Source organism: Papio anubis, chromosome 10, assembly GCF_008728515.1.
Source record: "Papio anubis isolate 15944 chromosome 10, Panubis1.0, whole genome shotgun sequence".
Taxonomy (NCBI): domain Eukaryota; kingdom Metazoa; phylum Chordata; class Mammalia; order Primates; family Cercopithecidae; genus Papio; species Papio anubis.
In genome coordinates this window covers 99,545,833-99,551,832 of record NC_044985.1, presented here as the reverse complement: position 1 = coordinate 99,551,832, position 6,000 = coordinate 99,545,833, and the positions used below count along the sequence as shown (strand labels likewise).

Genomic DNA, 6,000 nt, shown 5'->3' with positions numbered 1-6,000 from the left:
TTTTTTGTTTTTGTTTTTAGATGGAGTTTCACTGTTTAGCCCAAGCTGGAGTGCAATGGTGCGATCTTGGCTCACTGCCATCTCCATCTCCCAGGTTCAAGTGATTCTCCTGCCTCAGCATCCCAAATAGCTGGGATTACAGACCTGTGCCACCATGCCTGGCTAGTTTTGTATTTTTTAAGTAGAGACAAGGTTTCTGACCATGTTGGCCAGGTTGGTCTTGAACTCCTTACCTCAGGTGATTTACCCACCCAGGCCTCCCAAAGTGCTGGGATGACAGGCATGAGCCACTCACCCAGTCTGTTTTAATGTTATTGTTCTATTGGGTCTGGGGGAAACCATAAAAGTGGTTGAGAAGGGTGGACATTCCCACTACTAATCATATGTGAAAGGAAGCGATTTCTGGATAAGGAAATGGGGCCCCCCATAGCAGGTCTAAGACCAAGGAAGCGAGTTGGGCTTCCTCAAGGCAGTTCACAACCCAGAGGGTTGCAGCCAGCCTGAGGGCAACTTAACCCAATTTTCCTCCTATCCGCTGAAGCCACAGGGAAAGAAGGCCCTGACCCATGCAGTCAAGACAGGTCAACATCCTAAGCAGAGAACAAAGGTAGAAAAGGGAGGAGAGTGAATGTGGAGAGGCCAATGATGCATGCAGATGAAAGTTTGTCTGTGTCAAAATTCACGTTTCTCATAGATGACGGGTTGATGGGTGCAGCAAACCACCATGACACGTGTATACCTATGTAACAAACCTGCATGTTCTGCATGTGTACCCCAGAACTTAAAGTATAATAAAAAATATTTTTGAAAAAGAAATTCATGTTTCTCGAACTTTAACGTGCATAAAAATTACCTGAATGTTTTGTTAAAATGCAGACTGTTTAGGAATACTGGGATGGGACCTGAGATTTCGAATTGCTCTCCAACTCCCAGGTGATGCTGAGGCTGCTGCTGCATGAACCACATTTGGAGCTGCAAGGTTACTATTCCCTCCTGTTATCTCAGGACCTTAAATGAAGTGTTGTCCCAAAAGTTACAGCCTGGCTTCATCTGTGTCAAGGAAATATCTCTTATACACTAGACACGCAAGGAAAAGGGAGGGAGTGCCTTCATTCCACTTTTCCCTTCCCTCCTCAACCAAGAGTGGCATGGAAATAGCAGCATTAGCCACAGACAGGTCGCAGTTCTAGAAGAGTAAATGGCAACTGGCATTTGGCCTAAGTGGCCAGTGGACAGAGTGGAGATTGATGGTCTGAGTCTGTGGAAGCAGAGATTAACTGACTCAGGAAAGCACATGAAATACCACCACCTTTGAGGATTCCTGGGGAAGGGGACTGTGGCCCAGCTAATTTGATAAATGGAGTCTTGAAGTTGTTGTAAATAATAGGAAAGTGACCTTCCTTATTTATGTTTGCAAGCTAGGGAAAACTGGACTTACAGGGAATGAATCAAGTTGGATAGTTGAAGCTCAAAAACCATTGCAAAATACCTTTGTGCTTAGCTTTATGGCTGCTTCACTGTGAATAGCTGCCTTTCACAGTTGTTTGTATTTAGTCCATGATATTGAGAACAGACAATCCTAAATGGGAGAGGACCTGTCCAACAGAATCCTATGGATCCATGAATCAAAAAAGCGCAAAAATACGTTTTTGACTGCAAGCAGGGTGCCTCAGCTTTTGCTACATGGTATTCTTACAAAAGTCATTGAAAGCAGAGGAATGGTAAGGAATGAATCATCTTTTCATCTCCTGCTGTGGTGTAACCAGTACTTACCTTCTTCCACCCACTGGCGTTCCTGAATTGGTAAGGCAAAATGTTAACAAGTTGACTTTGAGATGGATGAATCAGCGGGGAAACTGTTGAATGAGCGAATCAATGAAAAGTGAAATATAGGGGTTTGTCAGCACCATCCAGGCAGCAGATGGATGGAATTTAAGAGGGGATGGCAGTGAGGACCGCCTGCACATTTTTCTTTTTCTCAGTATTAATAATTGAGAGTAGCTTAATCTTCAAGTTCCCTCTCCAAGAGCTACATCAAGTGGGGAGTACTTTTTAACTTTCTCATCTGTAGAAACAATGATTTTAATCAAAGTATTCAGAGTTAAATTCTGTAGGCCCTAAGCCCTGGACAGTGATGAAGGCCATGGTCTATCAGGAAAGGTAGGAGTTGGCTGGATTAGGGGTAGGGAATTCTACACGAAAGGTACAAATGTGAATGCAAATGTTACTACTGATCGCAAATGCTTACACAGCATTTGTTATGTGCCAAGCACTCTTCTAAGGGCTGTACATGAGCAAGCCCAGGGTCAAAGCCACATCCTCCCAGGAGCTTTGAAGGTCCCCAAATGCAAAGGCGGCAGGGGTGAAGAATGGAGAAACTTGATTTACAGTATTTTTATTTTCTTTTCTGCGTATTCTGGCAACGTACCTCACTAATCACATAGAGGTTAAATTGAAAACAAATGAGTTTATGCAGTCCACATTCAGTAAAGGTAGACTGCAAAAGGAAGAAGGGAAAAGTTTTTATTTCTTTTGTGGAGCTTGGTGACAAATTCTTTTGAGCCTTACACTAACTCCATGATGTAGTCTGATATGATCCTCTCTATTCTACAATTGCTTCCACTCCCTCTCCCTTCCCCTCAACCAGTTTCTTCAAGCACAGCTGAAATCTAGGAATGAACATGCTGATACGCCTAATCCTGGGCCCTCGTGGGAATATTCATTAAGAATAACCTTACCCTTTGCCAACTGCTAGATAAATCAGTTTCATCAGTTGGTGCACACTGGAGCCAGATAACTTCTAAAGACCTTTGCAAATCTGTTTCAGAATGCGTGACCCATTCTATCCTTCCTCTCATAGAAACGCCAACTCATCCATGCCCTCTGTGCGGTCTCAGCCTGCTGAAATCACCTGCACCCCATGGGAACTGTAGCTGTATCTTCAGTCCTGGGAGCCTCCGCATGCCCTGTCACAGGAGTAAATGAGGAGTAAGGTGAGGGAGAGCACTAAAGAGAGGATAACTAATCAGTCAATCTATTATCAATTTTGACCAAGCCTCTCCGGTTGTGCTTAGCTCCTCTGAAGTTAGGAGACATGAAGAAGGTGAATTTTTAGTTTTCATTTTGATTATTTTAGAAAATACTGAGCAAAATGGCAAGCACATCCTGGTGACCTTTGGGAGCTCTTTCTACGTGGAGGGGCCCAGGGGCAGCAGTGTCTGAGGACTGTTAGGTGGAACCTACAATTCTGCCTACGTCCGCCTACATCTGATCTATATATTTAGTAATGATTCTGAGTCAGGAAGTTAGGAAAGTTTTCATGCACTTCATTTTTATCTGTAGTTGGCTAAGTTTGTGAGTTGCTATGAGGAAATAAACAAACAAAAGCAGCTCTCCCTCTCCTCTGCCGCCACGCACCACTCCATGCAGGACAAGGGCTCCAGGCTGATGACGGTGGCTCTGTCTCCCTGACTTACTTCATCCTCTCCTACAGCCCTTTCTGCTTGGAAGCTCAGGGGCTGAGCAGAGGCCCCAGGGTTGTGTCACTGTGGAGAAGAAGGCTGTGAGATTGCAGTGTTAGCACTGATTCCCTGTCCCCGCACCCTGGGCTGCCTTGTTCTTGACCCCTGCCTGCAGCCTTAGCCCTGTTCCAGACTCTGGGTCCAGACCTGACCTTTGTCAGAAAACTGAGGTGTCCAGCAGCATGGGCCACACACTGGTGAGCTGCCCTGCTCTGACCTCGTGCTCCAGTTCTGGTAACTGGGCTTCAGTTTTGACCTGTGATCCCACTGGGTAGTGTTTTGTCACCCTGAACTTGTGTCCCTGCCCTGAGTTTCAGTTTATCTAAGCCTGAGGTCATTCCTCTGAACTTTAGCTCCTTAGCTAAACTCTGCTCATACCTGTCCCCTATTTTGACCATCTGCTGGGCAGCCTGTTTAATGCTTTCTCCTTGGTGCTCAGCTGCTGGTCCGTCATGGCTCTGCTTCCCTGAGGTTAACTCTCCCCAAATTTTGACCTTTGGGATCTACTCTGATTATTTGGTAACTGTACCTCTATTTTACTGAGAATTCTCCAGGGTTACCCCTGAATGACCTTGCCTTTGGAGATTTCTTTAAAAAAAAAAAAAAAAAAGTTGACTGCCGCTGCTATGTGTTAATTGAGATTGAGATTCATTTGATTAAAGGGGGAGAAACAGACTTTGTCCAGTTTAAGTCAAAAGAAAAATTTATTGAGAAGACCTGAGTTTGAAAACCAAACCTCAGCAGGGTAAGAAGTAGGGAGGCTCCACAGACCTTAACTGTGGGAATATCTGGACTTTCCCTTTAGGATGCTCTGTGGCTCAGCTCCAGGACCCTCAGGGGCCGGTCCTCTGAACGCAGATGTCCACATTTCCAGGAGAGACAATATGATTAGCTCAGCTTCATTTAGGCATTCAGCCCTGAAGAAAGTAGCCCTGGCTCATGTCACCAAGTAAAGACATGACCTCTGGAACTCACCTCAGTGAATCAGGGCAAGTCCCTGGGAGGGGGCCAGGGATGTGAACTGAGAAGTTCACTCCAAGAGTCACACCAGACGTGCTCATGCTGGCCTCATATGACACGCCTCTCCTAGCATGCCAGCCCAGCATGACCTTAGTTCCCTCCAGCACAGCTGAAGCATTTTTAAAGGCCCTCACAGAAGGCTAGATTTTTTAACAAAAGCATCAAGTAAAAGAGGAACATAAAATGAGAAATACGCTTTGTGAAGTAAGATGTGTTAGTCTTCAGCTTGAGATATCTTGCCGGATGCTTTCTTAACCTTCTTTGGAGCTGGGTTTGTGTGTCCAAAGCCTTCTTTAAGCTTTGCTCCCAAGCCAGCTGAACCAACTCAAAGTTCAGAGGGAGATAGAAAGAAAGGCTAGGAGTTCTGTCCTATCTGGCTAAAACCTGCCTTCAGGGTGCCATTTTCCCTGCCTCCTCCACAGATAAGTGTGACACTGGAACTAGCCTCTCTTTTCAGGAGTAAACCTCTTCCCTTTCTACAGGAGTATGGTCTGGCCTGATGTTCTCAAAAAAATACTCTCTCAGGGCTGGGTGGGGCAGCTCACATCTGTAATCAAAGCACTCTGGGAGGATGAGGCGGGAAGATTGCTTGAGCCTAGGCGTTTGAGACCAGTCTGGGCAACATATGGAGATCCTGGCTCTACAAAAGTAAAAAAATATTAACTAGATGTAGTGGCATGTGCCTGTAGTCCCAGCCACTTGGGAGGCTAAGGTGGGAGGATTGTGTGAGCTCAGGAGTTCAAGGCTGCAGTGAGCTGTGATTGCACCATTTCATTCCAGTCTGGATGATAGAGCTAGACTCTGTCTCCGAAAATAAAAATAAAAACTAAAGCTCTATGCAGCCATTGAAAACATATTTTTTATATATGTGCTTTCAGTCCTGGTCATCTTAATGTGGCTTATTGCCATGACTACTTCGTTACAATCTGATTTAGAGTCAACACACACTGACTACATGTGGGCGATCTGCCAGGTTCCATAGGTAGGCATTTATACCTGTGTTACTTAATTCATTATTTAACACAAGTCACATAAAATTCTCTTGGGAAAAGTGTGGTCACCAAATCTGTTTGGTTAACACGGACTCATCTGCCTTTCTTTTGTAGGCCCAGAATACTCAGTACCTCTTAATGACCCTCAGACGATGTAGGAAGGAGATTGGTTCACCTTTTAACCCAGAATTTCTCACGTTTAATGGTTAGTGTAATCCTTTTCTGTCTAGTTATATTTTTGCTGAACTGGCTTTCAATGGAACACTTTTAAGGCAATGAGAATTTAATTTAATGTTCCCAGCATTTGTATGAAGAAGGTGCCGTTAGTCTCATTTCATGGATGGGAAGACAGAGCCCCCCGACCTCAGTGTCCTCGTACAGCTTGACCAAGTTCATTGGGTGGCTCTGTGGAGCTCTGATCTAGGTCCTCTGAGTCCAAATCTATGCCTTTTTCTGCTGTGTCTGGA

The 6,000-nt window shown here is 44.9% G+C and overlaps 1 long non-coding RNA gene across 1 annotated transcript in view; it reads left to right on the top strand.

The window, feature by feature from the left end:
- Window positions 1-205: 205 nt before the first annotated feature.
- The window catches only part of LOC110740940, a 52,851-nt gene continuing 47,056 nt past the window's right edge, over window positions 206-6,000 (top strand). The window contains exons 1-2 of the long non-coding RNA XR_002516266.2: window positions 206-2,993; window positions 5,648-5,738. This is a non-coding gene — a long non-coding RNA (uncharacterized LOC110740940). The remainder of the gene's footprint in view (window positions 2,994-5,647; window positions 5,739-6,000) is intronic.